This window comes from Bos taurus, chromosome 5 (genome assembly GCF_002263795.3).
Source record: "Bos taurus isolate L1 Dominette 01449 registration number 42190680 breed Hereford chromosome 5, ARS-UCD2.0, whole genome shotgun sequence".
Lineage (NCBI taxonomy): Eukaryota > Metazoa > Chordata > Mammalia > Artiodactyla > Bovidae > Bos > Bos taurus.
The window spans coordinates 66,056,324-66,074,334 of NC_037332.1; the positions used below are offsets into that span (position 1 = coordinate 66,056,324).

General features: G+C 39.2%; 1 pseudogene; it reads right to left on the minus strand.

Moving 5' to 3' along the window:
• Positions 1 to 337: 337 nt before the first annotated feature.
• LOC112446820 (reticulon-3-like) lies at positions 338 to 4,040 on the minus strand (annotated as a pseudogene).
• Positions 4,041 to 18,011: the final 13,971 nt, after the last annotated feature.

Genomic DNA, 18,011 nt, shown 5'->3' on the forward strand with positions numbered 1-18,011 from the left:
TACCGATGCATATGTTCTACATCGCTTAAGTCGTGTTTGACTCTATGTGGCCCTATGGACTGTAGCCTGCCAGGCTCCTCTGTCCATGGGATTCTCCAGGCAAGAACACTGGAGTGGGTGCCCATGCCCTCCTCCAGGGAATCTTTCCAACCCAGAGATCTAACCCATGTCTCTTAACATCTCCTGCATTGGCAGGCGGGTTCTTTATCACTAGCGGTCACATGGGAAGCTCATCAAAGAGGGATTTGTATTGGGCTTTTTTTTTTAAAGGAAATGTTACATTATTAACAAGCATTAGGAGGGGAGTTTGGGGAAGAATGGATACATGTGTATGTTCCTACATGTATGAAGGAACAGCCGAGTTCCTTCGCTGTTCACCTGAAACTGCCACATCTGTTAATCGGCTATGCTCCAATACAAAATAAAAGTTTTAAAAGCAACTAAATATTTTTTAAAAACACTTTCTTATCCTACATTTAGATTTTATAACTTTATGTTATTCTTTCTTTTTTATTATTTGCTTATTTTATTTTCACAGTGCCTAGCATAGTTCAATGAAACTTGAAGCTCAAGTATTTATTTAATAAATGAAACATAACTTTCTCTCTTGCTGCAAATACTACATGGACTCTTGGAAGCCTATTTGGGTGAGAAGAAGGATGCTTTGAGTCGGGGTGGGACACCACTGAAAGGGTTTTATCAGCTGCAGTAATAACAAAGAGTACTGTAATTTCCCGTCCTGCTTGTCAAGAAATGAGGTAAGCAAATTAAAATCAGTCAGGACCTAGCATTGCTGCTCTACCTCCAACAGTAAAGATGAGCCAAGAAAAGACAATCCAGTGAAAATACTCTGTCATTCCTCCCTGTCAACTCCAGTGAGCATTCACACAAACATGACACACAGCAACACACACACATATACACATTTTTGTATTTTCTTTTGTCTTGGTGTCTAGTCATCTCAAATGGGTCGACTCATGTTTTGGCTAATATAACCAAACCAGACTCTTTGGCTCAGCTCTACCTGCAAACTTTCTGGCCTGTTTGGGTATAGTGAAGTGGTTTGAGTTTCTGAGAACAAATAATTAGGCTCTAAGAGAAGGCCAGGGTTATACAAAACCCATTCGTTTCTGCCTCTGTGGGTTCTGTAACCTTTTTGAAAGGAAAACAAAGTTAGATTAGGACAGTGCTTGGCTACATGGGCTTCATGAGATTTTTTTCCATTTAGTATTATCAGAACATGTATTTAATTATTGTTGTTTTAGACTTGATAAGCTTAGGGATTCGCATCTTTAAATTACATCTCCCTTAATGAACCACATACGATATCTTGGAATCAGAATTAGTGTTGGTGTGGACCAGAATGCTGACCTTGTCTTTTTTTATTTAGTCTCATCCATTGGGCTTTAAAGATAGATGAAGTTTCAAACTAGGTCTAAGAGTATCATCAACTCAAAGAGACCGAGAGTATAGTTATTTATTTTATTAGCTTTACTCCACCATTTTTCTGCATCTTTTCATTTCATTTTCATTCCATAAAAACATCAGATATTTGTGTTGATGTTTGGGGAGAACAGTCAGTTACCATACAGACTGATGGAGACCACTGACCCTGGCAAGTGAGTTTTGATGACCAGAGGGCAATGACTGGGCCAAATATAAGACTTCTTTCCATGGTGTTCATGGTGATAGTGTTTAAACCATTTTTAAGTAGTTTTAAAACGTGGTAGAACATAAACCTCAGTTTGTAGGTATTTTTTCTTTATCAGGGACAGAGCATCTAGAAATTCTGCTCTATTAATCATATTCAAGCTCTTTTCCAAATCATGAATCACCTGACTACAATCACTTATTCATGTGTACCTTCTCAAATAACTTACAGTGAATTGCGTGAGATTTGGACTATAAAGAAAGCTGAACACTGAAGAATTGATGCTTTTGAACTATGGAGTTGGAGAAGACTATTGAGAGTCCCTTGGACTGCAAGGAGATCAAACCAGTCAGTCCTAGAGGAAACCAATCCTGAATATTCATTGGAAGGACTGATGCTGAAGGTGAAACTCCAATACTTTGGCCACCTGATGTGAAGAACTGACTCCTTGGAAAAGACCCTGATGCTGGGAAAGATTGAAGGCAGGAGAAGAAGGGGACAACAGAGGATGAGATGATTGGATGGCATCACCAACTCGATGGTTATGAGTTTGAGCACGCTCTGGGAGTTAGTGACGGATAGGGAGGCCTGGCGTGCTGCACTCCATGCAGCTGCAAAGAGTCAGACACAACTGAATGACTGAACTGAACTGAACTGTGTGTGTCCATGTACCTAGAAGCAACTGCTAATATTATTTTTATAGAAATTATATACATTTAATTTCCCAAATAAAGCACCTGTATCCTACCAGGCTCTTCCCTCTATGGGATTCTCCAGGCAAGAGTACTGGAGTGGGTTGCCATTTCCTTCTCCAGGGGATCTTCCCAACCCAGGAATCGAACCCAGGTCTCCTGCATTGCAGGCAGACACTTTAACCTCTGAGTCAGCAGCTCACAAATAAGCACAGCCTTGTCTATTAAGCTTGAGGCAGGTATTTAAGAAGGTAGGAAGCACTTTTCTCATACTCAAGCTCAGAACTCATGTCCAGATGTAATGAAATAGAAACCCCCTTCCCAAATGGTGGGGTTTTTCATTTCCTAAGCAGGAGCATAGAGGGAGTGGTGGTCAGCTCAATGGGCCAATTTTATGCTTCTGATCTCATTTATCAGATGATGTTTTAGGATTCAGGCTTCCCTGGTGGCTCAGTGGTAAAGAATCTGCCTGCCAATGCAGGAGACGCAGGTGTGATCCTGGGTCACAAAATCCCCTGGAGAACTAAACGGCCACCCACTCTAGCATTCTTACCTGGGAAATCCCATGGACAGAGGAGCCTGGTTGCCTACAGTCCATGGGGCCACAAAGAATCAGACATGACTTGGTAACTAAACAACAACAATAACAACAATTCTAGGATTCAGTGACTATCCGTATCACCTATGAGCTATTAACAGAATTGAAAATTTTGTACCAATGAGGCGGGAGAAGACAGACAATATCACAAGTAGCTGTTCATATTATGAAACAGGGTTACGAGGTCAGAGGAGGGTAAGAATAGTCTGAGGAAGATATAAAAGTTAATTCCATAGTCATTATTCCACTCCCACCCCCAGATCAACTTTTGGAATCATGATTCCTTAAATTGAAAATAAGCACAAAACTCTTATAAGACATTGGTTTAAAACCCAGTACTTGGGTAAGTTAAAGAAGGTGAGAAAACACCAGATAAAAAAAGTTTGGAGTTGAACACTGGACATATTCCTTAATGGCACAAGAGCACGGTTATAACTCTTCAATGGTGTTTTGGTAACTGTTGGATTTTTAATTTCCATGTGCTTATTCTTTTTTTTTTTTCTTTGAAATGCCAGAGCGCATTGCCTGGGCCCTTTAACATCTGGCTTGGTCATAACATAGTAGTCAGACTGGGATTTGTACTTTTCATTGGAATACTGAAAATTTATAGTTAGGCAAAGATCAGAAGGGCAATCCCATTGGAGCTAAACCAATGTTGGTCATTAGCCACATGAAGACAGCCAGATCTTTCACCAGAAAGACACACATGATGAGTTTTGGGACCATGTTGACCATGTTGATGGGGTTACTCTCATAATTATGGAAAACTTCTGAAATTAGCTCGATTGCATGATCTTTTGAATTTTGTACAGCTTGGATGACAAACTTGTAGACCCTGAAGTTGATAGTGAGAAAGAGGGAAATCAGGATGGTGTAAGAAGCCACACTGATGATGCTGAAATCTCCAGGGTAAGCAGCACTATCAGTGTGGGCCAAGATCCAAGCTCAGCTTTCTTCACATTGTGCCAGAAAATCAGACAATGTATTGCAAAGGAGGCATCAGAGCATGTTCCCAGGCAATTCCCTCTCATGTCCCCTTCCCTCATTAGTGGGCAGGGAGGGTTGGGCCCCAGAGGATGAAGAGGAGTTAGATGGGATTGACAGGCTTCCAATGGCTCTACCATGAGCTTTTCCAAGAAGGGCAGGGGAGAAAGCAGGGAAATAAAATAATCACTCTGTCAGCTCCCCCAAGTGCCTTTGCTCCTTCTAATTCGTGCTTATGCTCTGACTACTAGTGATGTTTTGATATATAGCCTTCCAGACTTTATTATTTTATATGCTAACTGGAACTTTTCCTGTTTAATATTTCACTTATAATCCCCTCTCCCTTTGCATTTTTTCGCCACTGAAAGGGTTCCCTAATTGTTTTCTTTTGTCTCTCTGCCTCTGCCCTAATCCCATTCTCTTGAGGTAGATTCTAGTAATGTTTTGATATATAACCTTCCAGACTTCCTCAATTATTTTATACACTAACTGGAACCATGACTGTTTTCACTGGATGGGACCTTGGAGATCATCTTTCCATCTCTCTTTACTCCCTCCTAGCCCCGCCATGGCAGGCTTCCAGAAGATGCATGGGCTAAATGCCCCACCTGAGACACCACCTCAGCCAGGGATTGGTATAACTTGGACTAGAGCCCAGGTATTTCAGTCCTGGTTAAATGACCTTTCTGCTGCATCCCACAATTTTATTTCTTAGCCTGTTTCATGACCTAAAGAAACAGTTTCTATAAGATAGATTCAAGTGGTTTATGGGCAAATTTAGTTTACAAGATGACCATTCATTTTCTGATGGAAAACAAGCAAATAGACAAACCAACAAACAAACTTCTAACCAAAGAGATGGCTATGGTTCACCTCTGTTTCTCCTTTGGCCTCAGTGACTGGCCTGTTGGCCCCGTGCTCTGCCTTCCTGGAGCAGTTTTCTTGTATTAAGATTGTCCTTAGATCCATCTCTCATACAGTCAGCTTTTGGTGCTTTTTTTTTTTTTTAAATAAACATACTCTTTATTTTTCTTTTTTTACCAGGGCTTCCCTGGTGGCTCAGATGGTAAAGCATCTGCCTGCAATGCGGGAGACCTGGGTTCAATTCCTGGGTCGGGAAGATCCCCTGGAGAAGGAAATGCTAATCCACTCCAGCACTCTTGCCTGGAAAATCCCATGGACGGAGGAGCCTAATAGGCTACAGTCCATGGGGTCACAAAGAGTTGGACACGACTGAGCAACTTCACTTTCACTTTATTTTTCTTTAAGATTTTTCTAATGTAGACAAGTTTTTCAAGTCTTTATCAAATTTGTTACAATATTGCTTCTGTTTTATGTTTTGGCTTTTTTGGGTGAGAGGCCTGTGGGATCGACTTCACTTTCACTTTATTTTTCTTTAAGATTTTTCTAATGTAGACAAGTTTTTCAAGTCTTTATCAAATTTGTTACAATATTGCTTCTGTTTTATGTTTTGGCTTTTTTGGGTGAGAGGCCTGTGGGATCTTAGCTTCCTGACCAGATATCGAACCCACACCACTTGCATTGGAAGGCGAGGTCTTAACTGCTAGACCACCAGGAAAGTCCCAGTTTTTTGCTTCTTATTCTGTTTTCTTATTGGTCACTTGCTTTGGCCTTGGGTACAGCTCTCCCTGCTTTTTCGCAAGTGCTTCCAGAAAGGCTGAACTTAAACCAGCCAGGTCATCCAAGTTGCTGACTTTCTGGGTATGTTCAAGGTGTTCCCCATAAAAACCAGGACTCTCCCCTGGTGTGGGACATCATGTTTCTTATTCATGTACCTTCAACTGAAATTTATAGCCTGAACAGTAAATTCTGACTCACCTTAAACTGCTCATCTTGACTTTTTCTTTAAATTTTTTAACAGTCCTCTCTCTAAGCTTTCTAAGTTCAACTCAAGCACACACTACATCCACTTTTATAGATAGTGCACACTTTCCCAAAACAACATTAATAAAAATCTTGGGGTCTCATTCTACCGCCATCCCAAACACTCTCAGAATTTCTCACCCAGCCTACCTAGAAGTCCTAAGATCACTCTTCACACCAGGCCCAGATCTTCGGACTTTGTTCAAGGTCCATCCTGTCTTCTAAGTCACAGTGAACATGGTCATGTTAACTATAGTCAGATCTCTGACACAGACAGAATTCATAGTGATTTTTGGATATGGGGATTCTTTTTTTTTTTTGCCAATTTGATCAAACTTGAGTTTTCAAGGAAGAGAGCATCAGAGAGTGAATGGCAGAGATATCCACTTTGCAAACATTATGTGCAGTTGTTAGAATGCAAGTGAGCTCTTCTGAGTTTGATGGTGGTGGCTGTCGCTTGGGAGAACCTCGTTCTTTCCCATAAGCCTCTGGCTGTTGCTTCCTGTTGTGTGTGCTTGCACGTGTGCTGTGGGGGATGTTAAACAAGCATCATTTTTGTTTCATGTGACTGTGGAATAGTGCTTTCATGTTTACCTTTCATATCCACTTTAAGGATGGAATCTGTTTTACAACTGGGACTGCTGCTATGACCAATTCTGTAGCATTGCCTTCAGTTCAGGCACATGCCTCTGAAACCTTAATCACTAACAGATGCTGCTTTGAATCAAGAATTCCCCTCTCTGGCTACTCAGCCTGAGCAATGAGCTGCCTAACTTGGATCCTGCGGGCTTCTTGAGAAACTCCATAGCCTGTATTACTAGCACACTGGTAACAGGCAGAAGATTGATGTTTTCCAGGCCCAAGTAGGACTTTGAAACAATACCTAGCAGTTGTAGAGAGCTATTTATTTTCTCCTCCTTCTACAAGTGTTTTCACATACATGATCTCATTTTACCCTTCAAATAGTCCTTGGCGTTAAGTAGGGAAAGCAGTATTTTCCCCTAGGAACCCGAGGTCCAGAGATGTTAAGTAACTTGCTCAAGGTTACACATTAGCTTTGACTCCTAGTCCGCTGTTACTTCCGCTCAAGTGACACTAGTATTTACTTTGTCCTGTGTCAAAATTGTCTAAGGTCTTTTCAGGTGCTGCGTGAAACCAAACTGTCATTCTTACAGCTCAGATTTAATTAAATTTTAACAGCTTTAGTATTTTTTTGTACCCCCCTCCCCCGCCCAGTCCTTAAATTCTAAGGCAGTGACTTTGTGTGCCTAAAAGTTATTTGGGGAGCTCTTCAGTAGATCCTGGTTTAGCAGATGGAAGGTGCAGCCTCAAATTTAGTGTTTTTTTTATAAAAACCACCCACATGTTTCTGAATCAGATGGTCTCTGTAAATAGTGTTGTAAGAGCTAAAGTAAGCAAGGCACTTAAGATTTCTAGGCCTCTGTTTCCTCATTCAAAGAACAAAAGAAACAAGACTAGAATTATTAAATTATCTTCAAAAATTAACTTAGATTCTAATCTAAATTTAACAGCTTACATTGGAATTCCTCTTAAGGAAGAAGCAGTATCTGTCTGGAAAAAATACCTTGGAGGGGAAAAATGAAACCTCCAGGGTCTGAGTTTTCTGGAGAGGGAAAAGAGTAAGAATAGAGGGGAATTTACAAAAAGACATGAAGTAAAGTGCTGATTATGTAAAGAGCCAACTGGGAAATCCCTGGTGGTGGGATTACTAGAAAGGACCCCGGTGAAGAGGAGTGGTTGATGTGAAGCTGTTTGCTCTGGGTGCAGGCTATGATCCTTCCTTGTGGTCCTTCTGTATTCAGCTAAGCTGTAGTTTATGTGAATGGAGGCTTTTCTATGGGAATTAATGAAGAGACTGAATTTCACTTCTGAATTGACATAATGGAGAACTGAGCAGAAGAGACCATAAGAACTCTTGGTGATTTGAAGAAATCTTGGGGAGAACTCAGGCTAGAATTGCAGGCTTAAACTCACTGCACCTAGATACCTATGGGATGGATATGATCAGGTGGCATCTGGGTGAATATACGAGAGTTAGCATGAGGACATTATAGAAAATATTATTTTGTGGAGTACTCTCATGGCTTGAGCTGAACTGGGGTGTGATTAGATCTGTCTTAATAAAGGTGCATACTGAGAAAGTGAATGTGAACAAGAATGTTTGCAAATAGAGTGGGTGAAAGATAAAGAACCTTCAGAAGCATTTCCAGCTTTGGCTTCAGTTGAAGAATGATTTTAACTAAGATCTAGTGTTTCTGTTCCCTTTCCTATATGCAATATGTAACGGTAGTTCATGTGGACTTTTAATAGTTTTAATCTAACAGCCAGAACCAAGAAGAATTTTCTATATTTGGAAATACTTTAAGATCTTGAGAAAGCTTTCTTAGTCTGAAGGAGCAGAGGATGGGGAGATGCAAGGCACAGAACCAAGGCATTAATTTAAATTCAGAAAAGAACAGACATTTTACATGAATGTAAAGAGAAAAAAGAGCAAAAATGTCCTCTTTGCAGAGAATTATGAATACAGCTATGCTGGCTTTAAAAAAATGGGGCCATGTCCTCATCTGTGGTAGGGAAATGGGAGAGTCCCATTTTAGGGGCTTAGATGATAACAGGATTCATTGAGAACACTTACGTTGAATAATTTCTGTCCTCTCAGTGAAGTGAAGTGAATTAGAGTTGGGATTAAAGAAGTTTGTGAGCTTCACAAGAGGTCTGGACTAGTTATGGGAGAAGTAAACTAGGGAAGAAATGATAAATTAATGGCAAGGCTGCCTATTAGTGGCTAAGGTCAAAGAACTTCTACATAATCTTAGACAAACTTCTCAAATAAAAGCCCCCTCTTTTTTATGGGCTTTCCAGGTGGTTCTAGTGGTAAAGAACCTGTAAATGCAGGAGATGTAAGAGACTCAGGTTTAATCCTTGGATAGGGAAGATCCCCTGGAGGAGGACATAGCAACCCACTCCAGTATTCTTACCTGGAGAATCCCATGGACAGAGGAGCCTTGGTGGGCTACAGTTCATATGGTCACAAAGAGTCAGACACAATTTAGCTCACATGCACCACCTTTTTACTGTCACTAAATTCAGTTCTTTCTGAGAATACTGCTCAAGTGGGCTTCCCATTTCCCCCCTCCCTCCTCGTCATGGGACTAGGAGAAGCAGGCAGAGAAAATGCCTTTATTCTTCTGGCTGCCTTTTCATTACTTATTCTTGGAATCAGCAAATATTGGTGAGCAGCTACTAGTCTAGGTGTTCTGGGTTAGGTGATGGGGATGCAATTGCAGACAAAACAAAGCCCTCCTGGTGAACTTATTTTAACTCCTTGGGTAAAAGTACTGCCATTGAAGTTTATGCTGCATGTAAAAATACCACCCTTTCTCTTTCCTGTTGCTATTATTTAACAGGTAACCCCTTTGTTGAAGGTTTTAATGTTATCCGAGTCTGGGCTGTGGGATGGAGAAGAGCTGAGCATTCTTTGAGCTGTCTCCCTACTCTTCAGATGTGAGATTGTGCCCTGAATCTCTTTTTTGTAAGTTATTTCCTATCACTGAAAAGACTAAGTGGGCATCCATCACAATTTTTCTCTGGGACATCTTCACTTATTCAGCAAAGTTAACAAAGAATATGATGGCCATACCTTTGGTTTGCTCCTTCCCTTGAGGCTGAGTTTTAACCAGTATTTATTGCTAAGTTGCGTATTTTTACCATTTGGTATCAAAAAGCAATTGCTTTCTCTAACCCTGTAAATCCTCAAATTTATGAACATATTCTCTTTTATTCCTGCTTATACATTGATCAGTTCTTTTCTGAGCCCCACTCTTTCTGGTAATACCTTGCTGTGTTAGTTTGATGTAATAAAATACCACAAAGTGGATAACATAACAGAAATTTACTGTCTCACAGTACTGGAGGCTTTCCCTGCTTGTCATTTTGGTAAAGAATATATTGTGTTTTATGAAGTACATATTAAATGTTCCTATATAAACTCTGGCTAGAAAATATTGTATTGGAAGATTCACACATCTCTGAGGTTTGGTTATTAAAACCCAAGAGTTGTTTTGTCAGGAACATATTAAGTAGGGAGACAGTCTGTGGAATTACTTGGGTAGATTACTATATGTAGTAGTCTATTTGTATGTATGTTCATAGTTTTACTCCTATGCAGCCAGTCTCCTCTTGATGGTCATTTAGATTGCTTCCAATCTAATTTTTATTAGAAATAATTTTGCAGTTAATATTATTGCATATTTTTGCATATGTATCATTTCATGGGTGAACAAAGCTACCTGTAGCGTAAATATCTATAAGCAATGTTCCTGGGTCAAATACTGTGTGCATCTCTAATCCTTAGAAATGTAGCTGATTGAGCTTCATAAGGTTGTACCTGTTTACCTGTCTACTAACAATGCAGGAGTGGTTGTTTCCCCACATCTGAGTGACGATAGTGTTAGCAGACATTTTTTTTTTTTTGTCAAACTGAAGTTAAAAATTACTTCTCATTGCAGCTGAATTAAAAATTTTTTTTAATAAATTTATGAGTGAAGTTTGAGTTACTTTCATGTTTATTTGATCTGGAAATTTCCGTCTTTACCTTTTTTTTTTTTCATTCCTGCCTTCTTCTGATTTGAGTATTTTTCAAATTGCAGTATCTCTTCATTGTTAACTTCATTGCCTTAATGGGTGCTCCAGGTTTGAAACATGCATCTGTAACTTCTAACACTCTTCTGTCAAATAATATACCACTTCACATGTAATGTAAGAAACAATGGTATGCTTCCATTTGCCTGTGCTCTTTTATCTTATTGTTGCCATGCACTTTACTTCTGGATGTTACAAATTCCACAATACATTATTATGACTTTTACCTTAAATAGACATCTTTTAAATAAAATTTTAAAATGAGATAAAATTTTATATTTAACCATATCTTTATCATTTATTCTTTTCTTCATTCTTTTCTGTAGATCCAACTTTCTACCTGGTATTATTTTTCTTCTGTCTGAAAAGCTTTAACATTTCTTTTAATACAGATATCCTGGTGATAAATGCTTTCAACAACATGTATGTCTTTAATTATACTGTGTTTATTTCATCTTTATTTTGAATGATATTTTTTACTGATTGTAGAACTCTATATTGACATGTTTTCTTTTTTCTTTTAGTAGTTTAAAAATGTTGTTTAATTATCTTCCAGTTTACATAGCTATAAGTTCAATTATTTCTGGTTTTGTTCCTCTGTTTATCACATAATTTTTTTCTAGCTGCTTTTTTAAGACTTTTTTCTTCATCATTGGTTTCCTACAACTTATCAGCTTTCTCCTATCTTTGAAACTGTCTCCAGACTTTATAAAATTTCTTTTCTTACTATGTGTGTGTTTTGCTTTAAATACTTCAGTGTAGTGTTGTTGTTTAGTTGCTAAGTTGTGTCTGATTCTGCTGGAACCCCATGGACTGTAGCCCACCATGCTCCTCTGTCTGTGTGATTTCCCAGGCAAAAATTCTGGAGTGGGTTGCTATTTCCTTCTCCAAGGGATCATTCCCACCCAGGGATTGAACCTGAATCTCCTGCATTGGCAGGAGGATTCTTTACTACTGAGCCACCAGAGAAGCCCTCAGTGTAGTTTACAGTAGCTATTTTAACACTCTTGTTTGCTAGTTCCATCATCTTTATAATTTCTGAACATGTGTCTTTCTAAAACATTTTTTGTTTAGGGTCAAATTTTTGTTCTTGGCATGCCCACTAATTTTGTATTAAACACAGGTTATTGTCTGGTTTACATTGTTGAGTGTTTTTCTTTTATTGTCTTCTTTAAGGAATTGTTAGACTTTGTTTCAACAGGTGGTTAATTTACTTGCAGATATATTTGATATCTTTGAGGCCCTTCTGAAAACCAGTATAATGTATCTTGGGCTTCCTTGGTGGCTCAGACAGTAAAGAATCTACCTGCAACGCAGGAAACCTGGGTTCTATTCCTGAGTCAGGAAGATCCCCTGGAGAAGGAAATGGCAACTCACTCCAGTATTCTTGCCTGGAGAATCCCATGGACAGAGGAGGCTGGAGATTGCAAAACAGTCCATGGGGTTGCAAAGAGTCAGACATGATTGAGCGACTAAAATAAAATATATAGTTTATCTAGAATAGTAACTCTGGATCTTCAGTATTTCTTCTATTTCTTTTCCTCTTGATTTTCAGCTATTTGTCTCTATTTCCCGATATATCTTATAATTTTTTATTGAGTGATAAGACTTGCACGTGAAAAAATTTTAGAAATAATTTGAGGGTCTAAATACTGTCCGTTCCTTCAGAGAAGATTTGCAGTTGCTTCTGACAGGCAATTTGCTTCAATCCAGCCTGGACTGAGCTGATTCAAAGATGGATTCCACTGTGAAGACTAATCCATTTCCAATTTGGCTTTAAGATATAATCTCTCAGGGGACCTAACTAAATGTTGAGCATGTTTATTAGAGTTCCTTCCCTTTTATGGGCCTTGAGGCCCAATTTTTGTCTCTCTACCATCAGTGAACTGCCTAAAGTTTTTCTCTACTTCTTAGGACCTGTTATGGGCTCCACTGTATCCTTCCTAAAATCATATATTGAGATTCTAACCACTAGTACCTCAGAAGGAGACTCTGTTGGGAGATAAAGGAGATAAACCCTTTAAGGAGGTAATTATGTTAAAAATGAAGTCAATACATTGAACCCTAGTCCAATCTGACTGCTGTCCTTATAAAATGAGATTAGGACAGAGCCATGCACACAGGGACATGTGAAAACACAGATAGAAAATGGTCATCTATCAGATAGAGAGAGACCTGAGAAGAAACCAGCTCTGCTAATACCCTCCTTGATCCTGGACTTCCTAACTTCAGAATGGTGAGAAGATAAATTTCTGTTGTTTAAGCCACCTAGTCTGAAGTCCTTTTTCTTGGGAGCCCAAGCAAACTGATACAGGATCCTGGTTGCCACTTTCTGCTTGGCTTCTTATGTTCTAATCTCCATATTATTTACAAATGAGCAAATTCCTAGAGGTTAACTGCATTGCTGAGAAGATAAATTTCTGTTGTTTTAGCCACCTAGTCTGAGGTCCTTTTTTTGGGGAGCCCAAGCAAACTGATACAGGATCCTGGTTGCCACTTTCTGCTGGGCTTCTTATGTTCTCATCTCCATATTATTTACAAATGAGCAAATTCCTAGAGGTTAACTGCATTGCTGAACGTTGGGTTCATTTTAATATTAATACATTTCCATTCCCCCTGATGATCTTGTGTTTTCAAGTCTTAGTTGTTTTGTTGAATTCCAGGTTTTTTCCTTCAGTCTTGTGAGACCACAGAAAGTCTCGTTCAGCTTCCAGCCTCAGAACCATCCCTTTCTGCTTGATTCTCAGACATGAAACTCTAAACTGCTTGTGAATCAGCAAATGCATTCAGAGGAATAATGGAGCAAAATTTGGGGTTTATCTCAACACCCTTCTTGCCTCTTGTAGAACTTCACCTCTCAAGTTCTAGTGACGATAGTTCTTCATGCTTTCAAACATGTACTTTTCATTTTATCCAAATTTTCTATGGTTTTGTTTGCTTTTGTATGGTTTGTTTGTTTTCTATGGTTTGGTTTAATATAAGAATGTCTATCAAAGCTGTAACTGGAATAATTTTATATTAATTTTTAACTTAGGCATTTTATTAAATTCTCTTACTGTCTATAAAGAAAGCTGAGCTCCAAAGAATTGATGCTTTTGTACTGTGGTGTTGGAGAAGACTCTTGAGAGTCCCTTGGACTGCAAGGAGATCCAACCAGTCCATCCTAAAGGAGATCAGTCCTGGAAGGACTGATGTTGAAGCTGATATTCCAATACTTTGGCCACCTGATGTGAAGAGCTGACTCATTTGTAAAGACCCTGATGCTGGGAAAGATTGATGGCAGGAGGAGAAGGGGACGACAGAGGATGAGATGGTTGGATGGCATCACTGACTTGATGGACATGGGTTTGGGTGGACTCCGGGAATTGGTGATGGATAGGGAGGCCTGGTGTGCTGTGGTTCATGGGATCGCAAAGAGTTGGAACCAACTGAGCGACTGAACTGAACTGAACTGGACTGCAAGGAGATCCTACCAGTCCATCCTAAAGGAGATCAGTCCTGGGTGTTCATTGGAAGGACTGATGTTGAAGCTGAAACTCCAATACTTTGGCCACCTGATGCAAAGAGCTGACTCATTTGAAAAAACCCTGATGCTGGCAAAGATTGAAGGCAGGAGGAAAAGGGGACGACAGAGGATGAGATAGCTGGATGGTATCACCAACTCAATGGACATGAGTTTGGGTACACTTTGGGAGTTGGTGATGGACAGGGAGGCCTCGTGTGCTGCAGTCCATGGGGTCGCAAAGAGTCAGACACGACTAAGTGAATGAACTGAACTGAACTGACTGTCTATAATGCATGCTAAGTCACTTCAGTCGTGTCTGACTCTGTGCGACCCTATGGACAGCAGCCCCCAGGCTCCTCTGTCCACAGGATTCTCTAGGCAAGAATACTGGAGTGGGTTGCCATTTCCTTCTCCAAAAGAAAAGGATGAGCAGTATCTTATTAAAGATGGTATTCTTATAATACCATCTATATATTATCTATTCTTATAATACCATCTATTGTATTCTTATAATACCATCTATATACCATATGTCTATAATAGCTTCTTCTAAAAATTTAGTTTATTGAAATATAGTTGACTTACAAAGTTGTGTTATTTTCTAGTGTTCAGCAATGTGATTCAATTATACAGTATGTATACATCCTTTTTTTGTATTCTTTTCCATTATAGTTTATCAAAGGATACTGAATATAGTTCCCTGTAGTGTAGAGTAGGACCTTGTTGTTTATCTTTTATATATATAATAATTTGCATCTTGTAATAGCTTTTTCATTGGGTCTTGCTTGTGTCCTTCCAAGATTCACTTGTTGAAAACTAATCCCTAAAGTGATAGTATTTGAAGGTAGAGATCTGGGGAGTTGATGGTGTTATGAGGGTGGAGCTGTCAGGAATGGGATTACTGCTGTGGTAAAAGAGACCCCAGGGAGCTCCCTCACCGGTTCTTCCATAGGGAGATACAGTGAAAGGACAGCCATCTACAGATCAGGAAGCAGGCCCTTACCAGACACCTAATTTGTCCTTGATCTTAGCCCTACCAGTCTTCAGAACTGTGAGAAATAAATTTCTGTTTTTTATAAGCACCCGTTGTATGGAATTCTATTAGAGTGAAAAGAAACAAAGAAAGTGAAGTCGCTCATTCATGTCCAACTCTTTGCGACTCCATGGATTGTAGCCTGCCAGTTGGGATTTTCCAGGCAAGAATACTGGAATGGGTAGCCTTTCCCTTCTCCAGGGGATCATCCCAATCCAGGGATCAAACCCCAGGTATTCTGCACTGTAGGCAGACTCTTTACCGTCCAAGCCACCAGTGAATCCCCATTCTGTTAGAGGAGCCCTAACTAAGACAGTATCATACCTAAGTCTACAGCATTGAATATTATTGTGAAATACGAGGCCAGTCTAGCTTTTCTCTTTGTATTAGGTATGAGAAAGAATATGATACTGAAACAAAGTATAAGATACAGTGATTTAAATAAGACTGAACTTTATATCTCTCTCATCTATCTGGTCTGGTCTGTTATCAGAGCAACTACTGCATAGTCATCCAGGGAGCAATTTATTGTCTTATTGCTCCAGCATCCCCTAGGGCATTATTTTCATTCCCAAGATTAAAGGTGTGTTGCTGGCACATCTATATTCCAGTTTGCAAGAGAGATGAAGTGGCAACATTCAGAGAAAGTAGCTTTTCTTTAAATTTTCGATTACTTTGCACACTTCATTTTAGTGTGTATCCAGTTATCCAGAACATACTCATACGGCCACCCTGCTGCTACTGCTACTGCTGCTAAGTCGCTTCAGTCGTGTCCGACTCTGTGCGACCCCATAGATGGCAGCCCACCAGGCTCCCCCGTCCCTGGGATTCTCCAGGCAAGAACACGGGAGTGGGTTGCCATTTCCTTCTCCAATACATGAAAGTGAAAAGTGAAAGTGAAGTCGCTCATTCGTGTCTGACTCTTCGCAGCCCCATGGACTGTAGCCCACCAGGCTCCTCCATCCATGGGATTTTCTAGGCAAGAGTACGGCCACCCTAACTAATTGCAAAGAAGGTTAGGAGACGCAGTGTCTAGTTGGGTGGTTATACAGCCAGAAATAAGAGTAAATTTAGGGGTAACAAATTGGAATGTGTCTCAGGCTTGTAGGTTACTTAATCATTTTGCCTGCACGCCCGAAGTTTTCTGGTTTGTTCTTCATCTTTGAAGTCCCATGCTATCACTAGGATGCGTTTTAGTGTAGATCATATTGCATGAGGGCTTCTTTTTTTTTGGTGGTGGGTGTTATGGATTGCTAGCCAAGTTATAGATTTAAAGTTTTCAGGTTTTTCAAAATTATGCCTTTGTTTTTTCTTTTTGTTTGTATTGATTTATGGTTTCATTTCTAATTCGTATCTATCACTTTGCTTGATTTCCTTAATCCTGTTCTTCTATCCTTTAGTGTGATTTCAATGATGGCTCTTTGTACTGCTTAATGTCGCCATGATTTCTTGGATGGATTTTTTTTTTTTCTATTCATTTTTTAAATCTGCCAGCTTGGGTTTCATCTCCTCCAGTTCTCTGCTTTAAGCTCTTTGATTCATTAGGTGCCTTGTATTTATGACCATGTATTTGGTCATGATTTTTATCTGAGCAGTGGCCATATTTTTCTGGTGTGTGTTCATCACCTGCCGTGTGTTTTTCCCACATTTTTCTTCCTTTTTCTGGAATCACTTTGCATGCATACTTGTCTGGTTCTTTTTTTGCTTATTACTTTTGTGAATAAGGTAAATTCTTCCAGTTATTTTTGAGATATTTCTTCAGGGAAGACCCTAGAGTAGTGTTCCAGGCAAGCATTAACTTTCCTTGGTTCACAGTAAAGCTCTTTATGGCTCAGCAGTGTGTGTGTGTGTGTGTGTGTGTGTGTGTGTGTGTGTGAATTGTTCTAACCTTCATTTCTCCCCAGTGCAAAGAAATCAGCAGTTTCTGGACTGCTCATAATTCAAGCTCTATGTCCTTTACCCTTCCTCAACAACACATTGCTTTTCTCAAAAAAATGTGTGTTTCCTCGTTCATTTTCTTTTTGTCTTTCTATTCTACAGGGTTTGGGAAACTTCCTCTAAAGACCCAGGCATCCTATTCCCACTGTTCCAGACAACACTTGTGGTTTTGCCCCTCATGTTGTGCTCCGTGCTTTGATTAACTGGGCTCTGCCTCATTTGTTTGAGATCTTCTCCCGCAGATGTCTCTTTAGGCATTTCCCTGCATTCCTGTTTGACTTTCCTGGCTTTGGTAGCTCTTTCTCAAATATAGTTCAAAGTTACAAGTATATCCTGGTTTCACCAAAGATCATCCCTCTCTCTCTCTGTCTCATTGTTGTTTTGATTTGATTTCTTAAAAAACAAAGCGAATAGAGCCATTTTTTGGTCTGATGTTTTATAATCAGGTACTGTGGATATCCATTTAGAGGAATCTGTTATTGTTTTGTTAGGATTAACTCCCTTAAATGGTATATTTACAAAATTTCAAGGATTCCAATCTATTTTTCAAAAAAAATTGTACAAATCTATACCCTTTCACTAGTATATTTTCCTATACCCTTACTAATACATATATAGAGCTTTGCCTGTTTGATATTCTAACATGGCATACTCATTAAGTTGCACTTCTAGTTATTATGTGGCAGGTAATTACGTCTTTTGAGAGTTTTCTATCAGTGTCTGTTAGTAATTTTTATTTGTGACAAAGACTCTTTGTCAGCTTTCTATGGATTAATATGAGCTTTTTCTTAAAGGTATATTTTTCTCAGTTAATCACCTGCATGTTTGGTTTTATATTCAATGTATTATTTTGCCAAATAAAACCTATTTATAGAAATAAATATAAAGAAGTTTAATATTTTCCTGTATGCCTTGGGTGTCATTTTCTTTACCATACCAAGATTATATATTCACATATGTATTTCTTTAGTGGCATAGATCTTATTTTTCTATTTAAATCTCTAATAATCCTGGACTTTATTTTGAATTATGTTGAATATTAATCTAACTTATTTTCCCCAAAA